The following is a 20,447-nucleotide window of genomic DNA, read 5'->3' on the forward strand; positions in this document are numbered from 1 at the left end:
TGGGTTTCCACTGAAATTCCCCTGCCTCTGATTGTTTAAACCAGACCCTTAATCTTATTTTAACATACTTAAAATGTTCAAAAAACCCGGAAGAATTGTTTTGTATAAGTAGCAAGTGAATGTAGTTTAAACACTCAAGCAATTCTCGTATCTAATTGGAAACAGGTGGAATTCTTGGAATCCTGTGTTTGAATCTTATTCTCGCAAAGCAGAGAGACACTTCTTCCTTATGGCCGTTCATTCTGTTGAAGCTGTTTGAAGAGGGGCCCTGTGACCTCTCACTGTGCCCCGCTCCTGTTTACCTGGACGTTCCAGTCATGCTGGGCATTTTAGGGACCGGACGCCTGCATGTTCCGCGTGGGTACCCGAGAGAACTGTGCATGCAGATCGTGGGGTGAAAAAGGAACTTTCGTGGCATAATTAGGCAAGCGATTTAATATCTGTATTATGTAACTTTTATAGCAAAGAAGTTGCGAATTCCTTTGTGATTTCTGATTGAATAAATATTTGTTGCCATAAGCGTTTGGGGTACATTTTATTATACCCTGATAATGACTTAGAATTCAAAGAAACGGCTTTCCCCAAAAGTTCTTCATTTAGAGATTTAAGCTTAAATAACAACCAAAATAAATTGGTTAGGAGGGTATTTCAGTCACATATTAACGGTGGGGCCCTCTGAATTGTCTAAATCATTTTTCCTATTCTAGTTTTCAAAGCCGGCTGATAGCTTCAGTTTTGCTGTATGTTTAAGAACCAACTTTTGGTTGGTGTTGATTCTGTCGGAGAGGACGACTACGATTTGTATTGAGCTCTTGGTCCTGGCACAGTTTTGGATTTGCTTTTCAGCTGTCTTCTGAGAAAGCTGGTGGAGGAGAGTGGTCTTCGGCTGCACAGGAGGTGATCTGGGACTGAGGGGGGACCTGCGGTGTCACCCTCATTTGCGCCATACCTGAAGCAGCTTTGAAGCTGGACAAATGCACCTGGGCTGTGACTTAAAGAGTTTTAAAAAGTGCTTGTGCTCCCCTGTTCACGTAAGATGACACAGTTAGAAAACATAACGAGGGCGAACACCTCTTTCTGAAAGGCATCGGATTTGTTGCAAAACCCGTCAAGAACCTCTCCTTCGAAAAGTAGATGACTCTCTAATAAAAATAATTCTAATTCTTGCTGTAATTAGATTCCAGTAGGACGATGTTAGTGCACAGAATGAATGTGGTCGATTTCTTCATTTGAGTCTGAAGGCTTTCCTTTACTGCAGGAGGCCCGGGCGGTCGGCGGAATTTTGGTGTTTATTAGAGCCCTGGGCTATGGGCAGCCCAGGAAGTTCCTTGGACGGGATTGGTACAGATTCCTACTCAGAAGACACCCTCTTCCCCCCATCCCATCCCTGAAGTTGTTCCTCAGGAATACCAGCAGACAGGTGACTAGAAAGGAATGGAGTCAGGAGTGTTGGTTCCTTCCAAGGATTTACCTAACGCTGCAGAGCCGCTGGAAGGATAGCCAGGTAGGAGATGCACACGAAACTCACTAGGTTCTGCTTTCTTTCATTAAAGCATTTGTGGAAACAAGTTAGGAATACCAACCAGGTGGCCCATGGCTTTATAAAATATGAGAGGCCGCTAGGTCTTGCCTATGGCCCACTCAGCTGACAGTTGAGATCCTAGATGCTTTTGACTCTGTGATTTACGATGTTAATGTCGGAAGAAATCAGCAGAGCTCTCTCTCAGGCTGGCTCTTAGTACCGCCCTGAGTGTACCAGCGTGGTGGCCTCTTTCCTTAAAGACATCTTTCTATGGGGCCGTGTTTATTCAATAAGTAAAAGCACTTAATGTTTTTTAAAAAGTTATGTATGTCTGTGAGTTGTTCCGAGTTTGGTTAAGGGAAAAACAAATTGACAAATTAGCTCTTTCTTAAGTGAACATTGCAAAATTGTGAGAAATAGAATGCCATTCTTGCTGTCATTAAAATTTTCTTTGGGTGTTGACAGCTTTTTGCTAAATGTAGGATGTTCAGATCCTGTCCACCCAGCTGTAAAAAAAAAAAAAAAACCCAAAACAACAACCCTCTCCAAAGCTTCTTCCCAGTTTCCCCCAAAAGCAAGATAGTCTTTCTCAGATTGGATCTTTCCCCCTTAAAAATCGTTAGTATTTTATTTTCTAACATAGTTTTATGTTTTTAAGACCAAAAATCTGAATCTGAACTCACTTTAGGCCCTTTGCTTCTTCACTTGTTACTTGGGACCTATGAGGGTCTGCCCTCCTGTTTTTAGGGAAGAAGTAGCTATTTAGATCAAAATAATTTGATTAAAGCTAGTAAATGACACCAGCGGTAAATCCTTGTCGTGAAGAGCCTGAAGCTGCAAATCAGAGCAGGGCTGGGGGGCTGTTGGTACAGGAAGGGCCACCCTCTGCTGGGGCGCTGCCAGCCCTGGCGCCTGCTGTCGCCACTGCCTGCCATTTCTTGCCCCTCTTCTGAGCTCCTGCTCTGCCAAGCCTGTCCCCCCACTTTGTTGTGACAACTGTTTTTTTAAAAGTATTTGTGGAGCGCCATTATTTTGAGATTCTTGGAAGAAAGATACTATGTAAATGAAAATTAAAAATAAATTTCTTGCTGGAGGGAGTTGTACATTTAATTTTTTGATTAGGTTTGGAAAAGACTTTTTTTTCCCCTTACCCTGAAAATAGGAACATTCTGTTGCTCCTGTCACCATTTTTGCTTCTTTCTGAAAGGTGTGGCAGACAATGGTGAAACACGTTCTTTATTGTCTACTTTTCACCTTGGTAGCTGACCTGCAGCTTGAACTCATGCACAGTGAGTTATTTCTGTGTCACATTGTTCTGCTCTGCCCTCACCAACCGTGTAGACAGCAACTGCCCGTAGAACACACGTCTTTTAAAGGGCAAAGATTTTGAGTTGCCAGCATGCAGAAATCACAGCTAAAATTATAAGTAGACCCGGAGTTCAGATTCCATCTTCTCTTGGTGTTCACGCAGCAGAGATGTTTATAAGTCTTAGAATTTTAAAACAGAAAACTGTGAGCACAGGAATGTTCATGTAAACCACTGTAGAAACATTAATTTACTGGAATTGCTTCATTTCAGCTGTACCTCAGCTCCTCGCTTACATAACATCTTGTGTTGTCACAGCGTTCAGCCAAGTAGGAGACAAGGTCAGGTTGGGAGTCTTGCTCTGCTCCATAGGCATGTGGGGGACCCGGGAGCCAGGCAGGAAGCCCAGGCTGCCTCAAGGCTCCCATTCCAGTCACCTGGTTCCCATGGACCCCACAGTTGCTGAAGAGCACAGAGGACCCCTGCGGTGGCGGAACCTGGGGAGCACTCACCTGGGAGAAGCCTCGCCTGGAGCAGGCCGTCCCGGGGGACACTCAGTGATCCCTCTTCTCCCCCACCTGCCCCTCAGCCCCGGCACCCCAATTTGTCAGCACTGACGTGGGATAGGCAGAGCAAGGCGACTGCCAGTTATGGTTGGACGTCATGGTCGGGCGTCCGAAGTGGTTTGCGATAGTTTTACGTTGCTTGGTGTTGGTATGTAATTATGCTGTCATTTTAAAACACGCCGATACTTTATTAAATCTTTCGTGTGTGTATGCAGTTAGTTTTGGGGGCTGCCCGTTGTGTGTGAGAGCCAAATCTTTCTAACACACACAAGCTGAGTTGTAGCCTTTACTTGTTTCACAATCGTCCGTTTGAAACAGGTTGCAGTCCGTTATAGATGTGGCTACCAGATTCGTCTTCCCAAACCATTGATTTTAAAATGTCGTTCCTCTCCTCCAACACCCACAGTGGCTCACTTTGGCACAGAATGGAGACCGCGTTCCTTAGCCCGGCAGGCAGCATTCCTTATGGTTGTGTCTACCTTACCTAAACCTTTTGCCCCACTTAGAAGCATCCCAGATTCGGGCTCAGTTTGGGAGACTCCCTCATCCTCCCTCTGCGTGTCTTGAGTGTGGAGCCTCATTTCATGCACTCCTTCATTTCACCAATGCCGTGGGAGCCCCGTGCACCAGGCCCTGGCATGCAGGGTGGGGTAGCTGTGGTTCCCACCCTGGGGGAGTGGGCAGCCTTCCGTGGGCAGAGCTGGACGGGGCGGCTGGGCTTCAGCTGTGATAGAGCTGTGTGTGTGAGATGCTGGGTGGAGGGGCAGGGAAGCCCCACCGGGGGAGGGAAAGCTTGAGCTAGTTCTGTGCGCCTGGGGAGACGTGGAAGAGAGCGTCTTCCAGCACAACAGTTGGGGGCTGGCTGGTGGTCTCCGAGGCGTCCCCTCTGAGCCCTGGCTTCCCTCTTTGGTGTTTCCGATGGACCCCACTGAGCACCCACCGCACCCTGGCCGTCCTTCCCACTCGTGCTTTTGTTCTCCACCTAGTGATGTTGTGCACCTGCTGTTTCTCCCCACCCTCTGCTGTAGCACCCACAATTCTTGGCACCCAGGATGTCCTCCGGTGTGAGAACTGTGGGCCTCTTTGAAGGGAGCAGTCCCGTGTATTCTGACTTAGGACTCATTCAGCTCATTAACTGAAGAGTGCCAACGGAATTCTTTTAAGGATTGTGGAAGACAGGTGGGCTATTTAAACATGGCTGGATTTGGAAAGCTACTGATAGGTGCGCGCCGACAGAACACGTATTTCTTCGTTATTCCCATTAAATTCCTTCTTTGCAAAGTGACATACACATTGGTTAAAATATACATAATTGTCTTTGTGGCACATAAAATGTAAAAAATTCCCGTTTTTAAAAATAGAAGGGGGCAGACAATTCTTTGACAGAGATTTATTCTCTGGCTCTGCTCACAGCCCAAATGGGAAGAAACTTCCCCATGTGAACAGGGAAAGTGGGTATCGTAATGATCAGGACCAAACCAGCGCAGGGGAAAGCGAGTTGCAAGAAACCCGACTGTTTGGGTGTCAGCCCTGGAGAGATGTTCCCTGCGTGCTCAGCCCCGGAAGCTGCCCCGGGGGTCTGGTGTGCGGCTGAGCCAAGGCTCCCGGCCAGCCCCCTTTCAGAGCTGTGGCCTTCAAAGCCTGTGAGCTTTCTCTGCTTCTTCATTTACAAAGAAAGTACCTAGGGTATTTTTGTGGTGATGACGTCACTGTCTGGCTGCAGAATCATTTGCATGGATTTGGGGAAGTGAGGGTAGCCAGGGCTGCACCTACCAGGCCTAAGAGGAGCCACAGACCCCATGTCCAGCGTGGGTGGCTGATGCAGGGTGGGGCCTGGCGTCCACAAGGACAGGGAGGAGGGAGAGGAGCTGCCCCAGGTGGGGGAAGAGGGTGTGCTCCTTGTGGGATATATAGGATTTGGGGGACCTGGGGGGAATTCGGGAGCTGGGCCCTGGGGGAAGGGAGGGTGAAGCTCGGTAGAGAGGTGGGTGCTGAAGTTCAGACGGTGAGCTGAACCCTGGGGTGTGGAGCCTGTGGAGGGTTCATTTGTGTGTTGTTGGATGCTGGAGTGTGGCGTGATTTGCGGGGGGAGCGCTGAAGAGCTCATCCTCGCGGGGGGGCCCCACCGCCCTGGTCTTAGCTCTCCCAGTTGTGGAGCCAGGACTGCTCCGATGTTGAGTACAAGGAGGCGGAAAGAAGGAAAGCGTTGCTCGTAGTGCTGGATTCCACATATTGTAGCTGGTTTCATGTCCGCTGGCGACAAGACAGAAACTTAAAAAAAACCCTCTTTTTTTTGTCTATCCACCACGAGCTATCATTTCCTTAGTGTTGACCCTGGGCAGTGGTTGTCGCAGCTCCTGCTTTCTTTCCTGTCACCCACACAACAGCCCCCCGGGGGAGGCGGGATCCGACTGGGAGCTGGGGAGCTGGCGAGTGGAAGGTGGATCCGTGGGGCTGCTGTGCGCCAGTCCGGTCCCTGCTTTTCCTGCTGATCCCTGCTGTCCTGAGGCCTGCTCTCAGTGGAAGTGGTGGGCTGGCCATGACAAGGCCATGGGGGGACTCAGCAGGGGGCCCCTGGTCACAGGCCGCCCTAGATGAGCTCTGGGGTGGGATGGGGGGGTGAGTCGCTTAATGTGAGCGGCTGGAGAGTGGACTAGAGCCTGTGAGGCGGATGTGAAGGCACCTGCGTTGACTGGTGGGTGGAGCCCTGGGTGAGGCCTCGCTGGAGCCAAGAAGTTTTCTGGAGCCTCCGCTGGCCCAAGGCTTCAGTTGGCTCATAGGGAGAGAGCTCTGCCAGGTGGTGCTCCCTGGGTGAGGGGCACTCCTGCTGGCAAGCTTCGCCCGATGGTCGGATGCAGTGTTGGCATCAGGCTGGGAGCAGCCCTGCTTAGACCCCTGCTCTCCCTGGTACTCTAGCTGTGCCGACAGTGTGTCTGTCGGAAGAGTCACAGGGACATGGAAGGCTGGAGAGAGGCCTGGTCGTGGGTCCTGGGCCTGAGGGAGGGAGGGATCTGGCGGTGGACAGGCCACCACCGTCCAGCAGGCAGTTCCCTGCAAGCCCGACCTGGGCCGCGGGAGTGTCAGCCAGGACTCTTCTCTGAGACTCGGGGCCTGGCACTGGCGTTGGCCACGATGGGCTGCTAGATAACTTGGATTTGTGGAACCCCATGGCGGCCAGACAAATCCCCGCGCTCTCCGCCCTGGGGGTCTCGCTGATGGAGTCACTGCAGGGACACTGGCTCCAGATCCGTTCAGACCCAGGCCCCCCACAGCATGCACTGCACAGGGTCTCTGTCCGCACATGACAGTGGCACTGGGGTGAGCTCAGTAGGAGACCGGCTTTATAGGGTTCTGCGGGCGGGCATTGTCTGAGAGGAGCCTGGTCAGAGGACACTCCTTAGATCTTAGCTTATTTTCTTCCAGGAATTACCGTGGAGAAACGGAAGGTTTGGGCTGCTCGGGATTTGGGTGATTTTTTTGCATGCCTGACTTTTTGCGACAATGCAGCTTGTTTTGTAATGAAGTTCTAAAGTTAATAAGAAAACAGGTATGAAGGTGCGCTGGGCTCGGGAATAACGCAGCATGTTTGAGGGAAGTTGTTTGCAGCTTGGTTTGTTTTGGGAACAACTCATTTTTTTTCGGACTGGTGGAGCCATTCATTCGTTCACTTATCGAGCGAGTCTCCGTGGTGCCCGATGGGTGTGCTGGGTCCTGTCCAAGCCCCTGGGTGCCAAGAGGAGTGAGCCCCCAGCCCTGCTGGTCAGGGAACTGCAGGACACACAGAGCGCCCCCCCCCGGCGTCAGGTTACAAGGGCTGGGGCGTCTGATGTGTGGGCAGGCAGGTCAGCTGCCTTGAAGGATGGGCCTGGGCTGTCTTGCTCCTCTGACTTATTTCATCTCCTTTGGGCCAGGGACTGGTCTACAGGGCGTGCTCGGGATCAGAGCAGCAGGAAATCCCTGCCCGCAAGGAACTTACATTCCAGCAGGGGAGACAGACAGTAAACAGGAATAAGTAAAGTACAAAGTGCCCAGATTTGTGTTTAGAAGGATCCCTCCAGAAGCCCCTTGTGAAAGGCTGACCCAAGGGTGTGGAGGGAGAGGAGGTAAAGAACAGAGCCAGGAGGTGTGAAGTCATGGTCCAGGAAGAGAGGGGGAAGGCTGGCCCCAGGAGGGGAGATGACAGAGTGCGTGCTTGGAGGCGAGGGTGGCGCCCGGTCGAGGTGGCCGTGGCAGAGATGGGGCCGGGTCAGTGGCATTTAGACAGGCACTCGTAGGGGAGGCTGCAGTGGAGGAAACAGGGTGGGGAAGCTGCTGTGGAAGGGGCAGAGAGCAGTGCATGGACGGAGGGTCTTCAGGGTACAGTTGACGCTGACCGGGACTGGCGCCTGGTGCTGCCCTTCCAGAGGCAGCCCTTGCGCACGGCCGCCTGTCTGGGCCCCATGGGTTTATTAAAAGCAGGTGGGGTGACAGGCCCCAAACTCAGGCGTCGGGTGTGACTCAGATGTGCTTGGAGTCAACTGGAGTTTCTTTATTCATCCCTATTTGCTCTTTGTCGTTAATCCTTTGTAATTCCCCAGTCCATGATGTAATTTTAATGGAATTAAACTTGAACACTTCAAAATTATGTAATTAATTACGTTCGGCTTCAATTACAATGACTAATTATAGTGCGATACCTGGTGGCAAGTCAGGTACGTCCTGGGTGGGGGGGGTGGTTCGTGCCGGCTGGCTATTAGGATGGCCACTTTCTGTTCAGCCTGGAATGACTGCCTTTGGGCTGCGCAGGGTGCCTTCTCCTGTGGCCATGAGCAGCTCCCTGGGACATGCTGAGGTGTGAGACGAGTGGGAAGAGAGGGAGGAAGGGCGGGCGGGGGACAGTGCGGGGAAGGGAAGGGTCGGTTGGGGATGCAAGGGCTCGAGCTGGTTTGCAGGCTGCAGAGGACTCCTGCTGGGCCAGTGAGCTGGGGTGGCTGGAGGGAAGTGAGGGCACTGCTGCAGGAGTCTCTGTCCACTCAGGGATGTGGGAGGGAGGCTGCATGCGAGTGAATGCGAAGGCTTCTAGAACGGGAGAGACAGTTCGTGGAGAAAGGAAAAGGTGGGAAGGTCTTTGACCTTGGGGTGCAAGAGGAAGGTGGAAGCCAGGTCTAAAAATGTTCCTGTGTGCCATGAATTCCAAGAGGCCAAGGGCGCAGGGCTTCTGGGACCGGTAAACTGAGCCCCAGCTGCCGAGGCTGAGCTTTGTGTTCGTGGACCTCCTCTTTGCAAGTAGCGGTGCTTTTATTTTGTGTTAGGAGGAGGGCGTCTTGTGAAGAAATCTTCACCCCAGTTGCCCGTTGCCCCTAAAGCTGGGCACTCCCGTCTCCCGCCGATGAGGGATGCACAGACCCTCCCAGGATGGGGAGCAGTGTTTGCACGAAGGTGGAGTGGCCGGGCCCTCCCTTCCTGTCCCTGAGCAGCCGCTGCTCGCCCTTCCTTGTTCCCCAGGCACACCTGTTGTCCAGCTGTTCTTCCAGGGAAGCTTCTCGGAATGGACTTGAAACAGTGGTGCCCACGTGTGGCATTCAGTGGCCAGCGTCCTGTTTCCGAGAGATACCTGTTACTTATTTGACAGGCTCAGGGCATCTTTTCAAAAGCTGATCCTTAGGTCTCAAACTAGAGTGGTCTTCATGCCGTCTGTGAGTCTCCTGGTGGATGTACAGAGGGCGCTGCGCCAGGGGGCACTCTGTGCAGAAGCACAAGCTGAAGCCCGTATGTGGGGTACAGCCATTAGGATGTCTCAAAGTCTTACAGACTTCTGTTTTTAAGGGGGAGTGGGACTTGAAAACGTCCCAGTCTACAGCTAGTTTTCCATTTTGGGAGGCATGACGGCGCAGAGCACTCTTGGAAAGAATTTTTTTCTGTTGAACATGCTGCGTGTTGTCTTGGTGCAAAGGGCAGCTCCCTTGACACAAGGCCTATACCTCTGTTCTGTTACTTCGTATTTTTTAAGATAAAATTCACCATTTTAAAGTGTACAATTCATTGGTTTTTAGTACATTCACAGTGTCATGCACCCATTACCACAGTCTAATTCCAGAACATTTCCAACACCCCTACAAGAGACCGCATACTCGTTAGCATTCACCCCAAACCCCCCCCCCCCCCCCGCCCGCACGTAACCATTCATCTACTCTCTGTCTCTGTGGATTTGCCTATTCTGGCGATTTCGCATAAAATTGGCATCATACAGTACAATCACATCTGGCTGCTTTCACTCAATGTAATGTTTTCCAGGCTCATCCGTGTTGTAGCTGTCCCGATACTTCATTGCTTTCTATGGCTGAATAATATCTTGTGGTATGGACGGACCCCGTTTTGTTGATCCATTTATAAAGTGATGGGCGTTTGGGTTGTTTCCACTTTGGGGCCGTTATGAACAGTGCTGCTGTGAACATCTGTGTGCAAGTTTCTGTGTGGATGCGTGTTTTCATGTTTCCTAGGTATACGCTTAGGAGGGGAATTGCTGGGTCATATCTGGTAACTCTGCGGTCAACTTTTCCAGTCTGTTACTTTTTGATCTCTTATGTGTAACTCCTCTCCACTTTCCATAGTGCTCTTTGTTCCAGTGTCTTCTCTTCACTCTGGTCTTTCAGACCCTTCCTTGGGTTCCTCACATGGTGGGTTGCCTCCCTTTGGAACCGCTGTGCTGTACAGGTGGATTTGTGGAAAGGCTGCAGAGCAGTTTGAGAGCAGACGCTGTTGGTTGCCCACCTGGGATCTCTCCCCTCCCTGCGTGCCTTCCTTGTCCCCCAGCAAGGGGCGTCTCTCCTGGGGAGGAGACTTGAAGTTTCTCTGAACTAATCCTGGTGGTGCCTCCTCCTGGCCGGGTGTGGTGGGCATTTAGCTTTGTTTTGGCTGAGAGAAGGGAATGTCAGGTAGCGTGGCTTATGAGAAGGTGCATCTTCTCTGATCAAAGGAGATGAGCCAGGACCAGCTGCCATTTTCTGGCTGTGAATGAACATGCCTGTGGGTGAAGAGGCTGCCCCGGCCTGCTCCCACCATCTCAGCCCTCAAGGGGGGAGCCCTCGACACGGGGCAGCTGCAGAGGACGGCAGAGCAGGAAGGTGGAAGGAATCTGGGCCCTCAATTCTGCAGTCGCCCTTGACCCCAGCTTTCCGTGACGTGAAACAAGAATATTACAGTGAAAATCCGGATCCTAGACAGTCTCTCTTGACTGCTTTGGCTGGGCGTGGACCTACAAGTCCTGTTGTTGAGACGCTCTGGTCCTGGGTGAAGCTCGACTTCAGAGTGTGAGAAGAAAAGGGCTCTCTAAGCTCCCTGTGCTAATAGCAAGCAGAATTCCCTTTGCTAAGCCAGATGTCCCTCCGTTCTTTAGATCCGGCCAATAAAGCATTAAGCAATTAGAATGGTTAATATTCAGTTAAGTATAATTAGAAGCTGGTATAAGTTGTGAATGAAATTGACAGGTTCCATAAGTTACAGCAAAATCCCAGATCTCTTTCGGTTGTGTGTGTGTATCTGTGTGGGTCTGTCAATTCAGATAGGCGGGTTGTCTTACCTGCTCAGGGGAACAGACATGAGGGGCTGTTACCAGCTCAGCCCACGGCGGTTTTGAAAGTTTAGGAACATCTTGCCAGTTGTTTTACTATGTTAAGGGTTGAAATCCTTAAGTCAAATTGTAAGAGTTTTAACACTATCATTTCTACACCATGGGTAAGAAAAACCATATCCATGTTTTCTGCTTGCCTTCGGGGGATGTGTGTTGTGTGTGTGCACACACGTGTGTCACCCTGCGTGCATCACTCCTCAGTTCACGGCACATTATGATTCATCTTATTAAATTATTTTCTCCTCTATGTTCCATCCCCATTTCTAGTCCCCTCCCCTACTCATTCTGGTGTGTTTCATATGCCTTTATATGGATGTATCCTTATAAATTATGTGGCCTGTTTTGTATGTCTAGTTGTAATTCTTAAGTATTGTGCTGTAAATCTTTCTCCCCTTCTTTTTCGCTCATCACTGTTTAGAGATCCATATTGCTCCCTATAAATTTCATTCATCATGATAAATTCACGATAGCTGCGTTGGCTCCGTCTTAAGAATCCACTTGTCTCAGCTCAGGCTGCTGTGACAAAGTGCCATAGACCAGGTGGCTTAAACAGCAGACATTGATTTATGGCTGACAGTTCTGGAGGCTGGAACCCCAAGATCCAGGTGCCAGCAGGCTGGGTTCCTGTTGGGGACCTTCTTCCTTGCTTGCAGATGGCTGTGTGCTTACTGTGTCCTGCATGATGAGGGGATTGAGGAGGAGGGAGGGAGCTCTCTGGGGTGTCTGTAAGGGCACTGATCCCATCATGGGGCCCCACCCTCATGATCTCGTCTAAACCTAATCACCCCCAAAGTCCCCACCTCCAAATACTGTCATCTTGAGGGCTAAGGCTTCAACAGATGGATTTTGGGGGCACTCACTTCAGTCCGTATGCCACCTTAGCTTACATGTCCATTTCCCTGGGGGCAGACCCCCTCGGTGGTCTCTGACACCCCAGTGCCTTGGGCATCCTTACACACATCTCTTATTGGATGTCCAGGAGTGGCTTCTTGAGTCCCAGGGCAAAAAGCGTTCTTAATTTCACTCAGCACGGCCAGATTGCTCCCCAGAGCGCCTGTGCCCCTCCGCTGTCCCTCTGTCTAGAGCCTGTCGTTCTGATGGTTTCAAAATGGTGCTTCAGCATCGGGTAAGTTTTCTCTCATCACCGGTGAGGGTCAGACTTGTTATAAACCTCATTTTATCCTTGTTAGCTTTCCAGATTTTCCCCTTTGTAAATTATCTGGTATATATTTTGTCCTTTTTTTCCTTTAAATAGTTTGCCATCTTTTTGTGGATTTGCAAGAGTTCCTTCTATATTTTACATGCTAAGCCTGTGTTGGTTTTCACTGTGGCAAGTTTGTTCTCCCAGTCTCTAGTTTGTCAACTGTAGTGTCCTTCAATAAATAGAAAAACTTAATTTAGATAAAGTCAAATCCATCAGTTTTTTACCCTGTGTTGTGTCATTTCAGTCTTGTTTGAGAAAATCTTTCCCCACTCAAGATCGCAAAGATGTTCATGTTTTGCTAGTCACATAGATTGGTCTGCATTTATTCTTTCGGTGGGAGATGATTTTCGTGCAGCATGCCCGGTAGTCAGTTTTTTGAGCGCTGCCCGCCAAACAGCCATCTCCTACCGCTGATTTGGGAAGTGGCCTCTGTCATGCCACACGTCCCCGTGTACGTGTGATCTGTTTCTGGGGTCATTCTTTTGTTCCACTGCCCTATTTCTTTCTTCTTGCACTGGTACCATACCATTTTAATTACTGTAGCTTTAGACCATTTCTTAATTTCTGATCGGGTGAATTTCTCCTCTTTGTTCTTTTTCAAAATATCTTAGCTACTCAAAGTCCCTTACCCTTTCATGCACATTTCTGTCAAGTTCCCTCTAAGTTCTGCTGGAATTTTTACTGCATTTGGAATAAATATACAGATTAATTTTGGGGACAATTAAACACTTCAAGTTGTGCCATCCTTGAACAAGGATATTTCTCCATTTATTTGTCTTCTTTCTCCATAAAGGTTTTGTGCAGTCTTTGTTAGATTAATTCCTAGTTGTTTATAGTTTTTGTAATGTCGTGAACAGTGTCTTATTGATTTTTAAAGAAAACTTTCTGATTGATTATTGTGGTATAGAGGACAGCAACTGGTTTTTGTTTACTGATGTTGAAACTGGCAGGCCTGCTAAATGTCACTAATTTTACTGGTTAACTTGATTCTGTTGATTTCTCAGGAGACAGTCTCATATGCAAAAAAGTGACCCTTTTGTTTGCTCCCTTCCTTCCACCGCTTATTCTGGAGTGCCTCGTTTTGTCATCCGGAACCTCGAGGACTCTGCATAGTGGCAATGATGGCCTGCCTTCGTCTCCTGGTCTCAGAGGGTGTGCCTGCCGGAGAGTTTTAGTGGAAGCTTTAATCAGGTTAGGGAACTACCTTAACTCCGTTTTCCCTAGTTTTCTGAGAGTTTTTGTCATAAACACAGGTGTTAGCCTTTAGCAAATACTTTTCCTTAAAATCTATTCGTGTCCATGCAATTTTTATCCCTGGTCCATGAATGGGCTAACGTTGATTGATGCTGTGATGTTGAATCATCCTTTCATTCTGGGATAAAGTCTTCATTGTCTTGTACAATAAAAATACTGTTTGGGGGCCGGCCCTGTGGCCGAGTGGTTAAGTTTGTGCACTCGTCTTTGATGGCCTGGAGTTCAATGGTTCAGATCCTGGGCGTGGACCTACACACTGCTCATCAAGCCATGCTATGGCGGCATCCCACATAGAAAAAGTAGAATGACCTACAACTATGTACTGGGGCTTTGGGGAGGGGAGAGAAAAAAAAGAAAGATTGGCAACATATATTTGCTCAGGGCCACTCTTCGTCACCAGAAAAAAAAAAAATTGTTGGATTTGATGTACAGTTTTCAGATCTGTGTTATTAAATGAAATTGGCCTATAATTTTCTTATCCTTACCCAGTTGGAATTGAGGTTATGTAAAATCGGTTAAAATAGTTCTGGAATCATTTGTACAAGATGAGGATTATCCGTATCTCCTTTTGGTAGGGCTCACCTGTAAGACCGTTGGGCCTGAGACAGCACGTGGTCTGGGCGGCCTTTCCCATCTCACCTGCCTTGTTGTTGGTCTGTCCAGGTTTCTCTGTTCTTACACCAATTTTGGCATTTTATAATTTTCTAGAAATGTATCCATTTCATCTAGGTTTCAAAACTTACTGTTGTATTATTGGCCATAATGTTTTTGTTATTCTTTTACATCTGTTTTTAGCTCTAGCTATTTCTGATTTTCTTCCTACATTCTCCATTTTTGAATTTGTCTAAATTTTTCGTTTTTATTTTCCATCTCATATGGAATTCTGTTTACCTTATTAATCGTTAAAAGAACGGCAGCTTTCACTCTTTTTAACTCCTTGTCTTTTTTGTTTGCATGGCTGATTGCTCACCTTTATTTCGCTGTCTCTGTGAGGCCACTCTCTTCTCCTAACTTCTTTTTTTGAACGCTCAGCTTTTAATTGAATTCTTTCTTGTCTCTGATAAATGTATTCAAAGCCGTAACATTTCTTCTGTGTCACTTTAGCCGTATTCCACAAATTTTCACACGTAGCGATTTCATTTTTATTCAGTTTGTAATTTTGTTTTCGGTTTGTAATTTTCCTGATAATTTCCCCTTTAACCGAAGGGTTATATAATAGTATATTTCCTAGATTTTTGACATTTTCCTTTAATAACTTTTCTGATGTCCATTTTTATTGCATATTATCAGAGAACACAGTTGACATGATGCCGATTAGTTTGGACTGTTTAAGAGACCTTTTTGGTGTGTTTGCTCATGGCAGATTTTTGTAAATGTTCTATATGTGCTCAAAAAGAACGTGATTTTTGTTTGGGTATATTTTTTCACTGTGTGTATTATTTTGAGCTTATTCATGTTACATGAGTCTGTGTCTTTGCTAATTTTTTTCCGATGGTTTTCACACTTGTATTAAGGCTATCATGTCAGATGCATATATGATCATGTCTTTTTAGCTTCCTGATTTCTTGTTCCTTTTTCTGGTGTCTTTGTAGACTCTTCATCCTTTATGATGTTTTTCACCTTAAATTCTGTTTGCTTTGATATTAAAATTATTCTTCTTTTCTTTTCTTTTTTTGTTTCTATTTGCCTGATAAAGCTTTGTCTCTTCCATTATTTCCAGTCTTTCTATAGCCTCTTGCTTTAAATGTGTCTATTATAGATATACCATGCAGGATTTTGTTTTTTAAACCCAGGCTGAGAGTCTTTGATTAGTGGATTTAACTGGTGCACATTGATGGTAATTGTGATTATATTAGGACTTATGCAGTATTATTTTGTTTTCTTATCCTATTACTTTTGGGGGGTATCTTTTCTTGTATTATTGGGTTGAATTTTCTTCTGCTGGATTTTAAAATTGTGCGATTTATTTTATTCTTCTAGAGTTCAGAATCTGGATGGTTCCTGAAATTATTAAAACCCATTCCTGTGTTTCTTTATTCCCGTCAGTTTCTGAAGTTTGTCCATATCTGTCCCATTTCCTGTGCCCGCAGCCTCTCTCTCCTCTGCTGGTTTTTACGGTGCTCATCTTGAGTTCTCCTTCAGTGGCTCCGTTAGCTCTGCTTTCTCTGTGCAGGCTGTTGGGTTAGTTGGTCTCTCCTAGTGTTTCTCCTTCCGGCTCTTCTCCCTGTGACCCAGCTGATCCTTTGCCCCTGAGGGGAAGAGTTAAGGCCGCAGCTTATCAGCCCAGGAGTTTGGTGGAGAGGGGTGTGCCTTAGGCTAGAGGGCTTGTGGGGTTGTGGGGGTGGGGAGTGTGTGTGTGTGTGGGGGGGGCACATGCGCACGCACAGTTAGGCCCCTCAGGACCTCCTGGGGCCCTGCTCCAGTCACCTGTTTTCCTGGGGCTGCCTCCCTCTGCTGTTGTTTCGGGATCACCCCGGGTGGGGGAGGTCACCCTCAGAGATTCTGATTCTGTTAGTCTGGGGTTGGCGATGGTATTTTTAAAAAGGTTCTCATGACAGGAGTGGGGCACGGTATAGCCTGGCCATGACTTGACCGTCATCGAAGTTGGGAGCTGGGTACTTAACGGGTTCTTTTACTGTTTGCGTCTGAGGTACTGTCTGTACAGCTAAAATTCTGACTACCTCCTGGCTAAGCCCCACTGGCCCTGCCCACGGTGTGGCATAGAGGCTGGGGCTCCGGGCCCTCTCCCAAGCCTGTTGGAAACCTAGCTCCTTTCTACACACAGTTCTGATAGTACCACTGATCTGCTTTGCAAGGTCCTAACACGTTAAAATAGCAAATGGGAAGCAGGTGAGGGAAGTTCTTGTCGGCTTGAGAGCAGGAGGAGACAGGCGGGAGGATTGCAGGCAGGGCTGTGCCTGTGTGGGGGAAGGGGCGGGTCCCCCGTGCGGCTGTTGGGGATGTAGGGACTCACTGCCGCTTTCGGTGCTGACCTTCGGTAGGATTCGAAATGACTCCGCGATGTACCTGGTGTTTGCACCAATGTTGTCATGAATGTCGGGGCCAAGCCCGAAGACAAGCACTTCTTTGGAAAATGAACTTTGGGGAGCCTCTCCTCCACTCCTTGGGCCGGATCCACAATGTCCTGTCACCTGGAAATGGCAGCCCTTGGTGCTTGAGATCGAGGGGTTGTCTAGATGGCCCGCCTTTGGGATGTGCCCAGAACCATCAACTGCCCACCCCCAGCTGAGGGCGCTCTGGCCTGGGCGGCCAACAACCCGGGTGCCTTGCAATCTCTGCTCTTCCATTTGTTAGCTATGTGCCTCTGGGTGCTTAACCTGCTCCTCCGTAAAATGGGGCTGGCAAAACTCCCTGCTTTATAGGGGATTTGCTAAGACTCCACTTAGGACAATGCCTGATGGACGTTCCTAAGTTTTTTTTTAGCCTCAAAATGAAAGAGCCAAGGAGACTATTGTGGTATCAGCAGCTCACCAGCGGAGCCCTCCTGGTATTAAATAAAGCATGACAGTGGCGGTACCCAGCCTGGGAGGTCGTGTGTCACAGTGTCAGCATCAATGCCTGGGCCGCCCGGGTCACTGGGTGCATCTCAGTGTTGTGTTAGTTACTATTTTTACTTCTTTTATGCTTTTCCCCAGAGATTTTTTCCCCTTACATGATTAAAAATATCTGCTTACACGTTAAACCCAATTCATTTTGAATAATGTATTTTTTAAGGAAGCCTGCTTCTGGGTGTGAGTAACTTCCACGTCAGATGATCAGTGGGCAAATGAAAAATGTGAGTCACACGATACTTGCACCTTTGATTTTTCCCATTTGGTGGCAAACTTCAGTTTCAAAGTGGAGGTCTTCTTCCATCCAGATGGCAAATGGATTTTTCGGAGGAAGCAACTTGATTCTTGATGTTGATTGAGACGAGTAATTGTTTGAATTTTCTCCTCCTCCGATTTCCTCAGCCTGCTGGGCCTCCACGGGGCCAAATTGAGTTCAGAATTTACCATTCTGTGCAAAGTGAGGCTCTGTGCTAATGGACTGTGCTTAACTCTAAGGAGGAGAACAATTTCCAGTAGCTTCTTAAATGTATGGCACGTAGAAGACCAAATGTGCAGAGACCGACAGAATCCTTGTAAGGTGTCCTTCTGTCTGGAGAGCTTGCTCTCTCTAGTGATTGCCGACAGCGATGAGCAGGACACAGTGATTGTGCCCTGTGACTTACATGTTGGGCTCTGCGTTTTGTTTTCTTGGCCAAGATCTTGAAGACTGTTTCCAAGTAGGTGTTTCGTCCCTGGCAGCAGGTCTGGGGGGCCCTTGCGTGGTCAGTCCTGTCTTGTTCTGAGGGAGCTGAGTGAGCTGTGGGAGAGGGGCAGAGGGTGAAGGTTGGTTCATCTTAGCCTTCCCTCCTTTATCACGTAGTTTGAATGGAGTGGCAGGATTGCGTGAATTTCAAACGCAGCAAATTCATATAAAACACACTTTGATCTGACTTAGATATATAATGGAGGGAAACGTGAAATTTGGAGAAAGTGGTACAAGAGTTGTACCAAGTATGATCAGCAAGGATATCAGAAGCAGGGTCAGAGAGGTCACTGTTAGAAAATCTTGGATGACGAAGACAAAAGAACTCAGTGCCAGGCAGGGGCCCAGGGCTGTGGGAAGGGCCCAGGGCTGCCCTTCCAGGCCTGGCAGCCGCGGCCCGCCTCTGGGGAGGCCTGAGCTGACAGCCCCCTCCGCCTGCCATTCTGAACCCAGGTTGGAGCCAAACTTCCAGGTTCAGCCTTTAGAAAAGGGGCATGGGTGAGAGCGGCTTGGGAGTAAGACAGTTAGAAGGCAGAATTCACACTTTTTCTTGTGGTCCTTATGGTTGTCACGGTTGGGAATTGTTAAGGAACAAAAAAGAAAAAAGAAAGTTCTACATCTTGAGTGTATTTCATTTGAAAATAAAAGTTGTCTAAAGGTAGGCATTGTTTTTGCATCTTTTCTTTCTTTCTGAACACTTATCACAATTCTGGAAGGCTTAGTATTGAGAAGCACCAGCCCCGTCCTCATCCCGCCCTCCGTCCCCGCACCCGGAGCCTCTGTCCGTCTCGCTGGCCCCGGCTCCTCCTCCTGGCCTTTTCCGTGCTGGGTGCTTACTGCTGTGGTGCTGTGAGGTACACCAGGATGTGGCCTCGCCAAAGTCCCCTCCTCCTCTCTCCCCTTCTTCTCGGAGTTGTCGTATTTCTCTTTTTGGGTCAATCGATTTTAAAATACTCAGTGTTTGGATAGCTGCATCTACGTAAATATTAGTTTTCTGTGTACGAACCTAATTTATGCCTAAACTGTCCTCCAGCAATGTAAACCTCTTACAGTGTGGGAACCTATCAGATAGGTAAGTTTCATCTTTTCTTGGTGACACCTCCCCCGGTCCCTTGTTCTTCCGCTTCAGCTGGGGTGGCTGCTGCCAGGCCCGGGGCCCCGCTGCCCTCCTGCTCCCCCTCCCCGTCATTTTGGGACCTCCCTCGCCTCTCTCTTCTTTGGCTCCCCTGTCGTCTGAATTCTGTGGTTTTATCTTTCTCAGTTAATCTCTCCTTCGGGGGGGATCTCCTCCAGTAGCTTCCTGTTAAGGGGTGTCCATATCTGCGGCCCAGCAGGGTCTTCATTCTGTTCTCCCACCATCGCGGCCCAGGGTAGCATTCCAGGCTGGAAAGCAGTGCCCTCGGGACCGGAAAGATGGCCAATTGTTCTTCTAGCTTCCAGGATTCCCCTAGTCCAGGGCGGTCTGTTTTCCCGCCCTTTTGCTGTTTCTCTCTAATCCCTTTGAGAGGCGTCGTCGCCGCCTTCACCTTCTCGGGTGCATGAGGATGTGCCCCGTGGGTCTCCTTTTCTTCCCCGGGACGCGCTATTCAGATGTTGGGCTTCATGAACTTACCTGCTATTTGTCCTCACCTTTCATTTTTCATGTCTTTATCTCTTTTGATATATTTTCTGGGGAAATTTGTCAACTTTCTGATCTTTCTGGATCTTTGTCTGTCGTATTTTTAGCCTGCTTGCTTTCTGGTTCTCTGAATGTTCCGTTCGTATGACCCGGTCGTGTTTCACAGGGGCCGGGTCGTCTTTTGTCTCCCTGGCTCTGCTCGCCACCTTCTTTAAAAAAGTTTTCTTCTGTTCTCTGCATTGACTTGTCTTTGTTTTTACCTTTTAGAATGTTTGTGAAAAAACATTATTTAAACATGTAAACAATTGTATGTGGCACGGTTTGGTTACAAAGAATGTAATTAACACCCGTGAACTCTGCCCTCAACCCAAAAACCAGGGCATTACCAGTAATTTGCATCCGCCTGTGGACTCCTGCCACTCCTGTTTCCCTGCCTGTCTATCCAGGACAGGTGACCGCCAACCTACGTTTGGTTTTTGGTGAGGAAGATTGGCCCTGAGCTAACATCTGTTTTCAATTTTCCTCTGTTTTTTTTTTTCTTTTTGCTCCCCAAAGCCCCCCAGTACATAGCTGTATATCCTATTTGTAGGTCCTTTTAGTTCTGCTGTGTGGGACGCCGCCTCAGCATGGCTTGACGAGCGGTGTGTAGGTCCATGCCCGGGATCGGAACCGCAAACCCCGCTGATGTGGAGCACATGAACTTAACCACTACACCACTGGGCCGGCCTCTGTCCTGAGTTTTGTATTTATTATGTCATAGCCTTAAAATAACGTTGTTTTGTCACAAATGTATGTGTGCTTAAATTCTGTGTTTATTGAGCTCTATAAAAACGTTATCATGGGGGGCTGGCCCTGTGGCCAAGTGGTTAAGTTCACGCGCTCCGCTACAGGCAGCCCAGTGTTTCATTGGTTCGAATCCTGGGCGCGGACATGGCACTGCTTGTCAAACCACACTGAGGCAGCATCCCACATGCCACAACGAAGAATATACAACTATGTACTGGGGGGATTTGGGGAGAAAAAGGGAAAAAAAATAAAATCTTTTAAAAAACAA

General features: G+C 48.4%; 1 protein-coding gene and 1 long non-coding RNA gene across 20 annotated transcripts in view; both read left to right on the forward strand.

Annotated features, from left to right (window-relative positions):
• Positions 1–519, forward strand: part of LOC111776200 (uncharacterized) — a 970-nt gene extending 451 nt beyond the window's left edge. Inside the window, exon 2 of the long non-coding RNA XR_002812178.2 lies at positions 166–519. This is a non-coding gene — a long non-coding RNA (uncharacterized lncRNA). The remainder of the gene's footprint in view (positions 1–165) is intronic.
• CUX1 (cut like homeobox 1) overlaps positions 1–20,447 on the forward strand; it is a 368,724-nt gene that overhangs the window by 14,966 nt on the left and 333,311 nt on the right. The gene's annotated exons all lie outside the window — the stretch shown is intronic.

Source organism: Equus caballus, chromosome 13 (genome assembly GCF_041296265.1).
Source record: "Equus caballus isolate H_3958 breed thoroughbred chromosome 13, TB-T2T, whole genome shotgun sequence".
In the NCBI taxonomy this organism is placed as follows: Eukaryota; Metazoa; Chordata; class Mammalia; order Perissodactyla; family Equidae; genus Equus; species Equus caballus.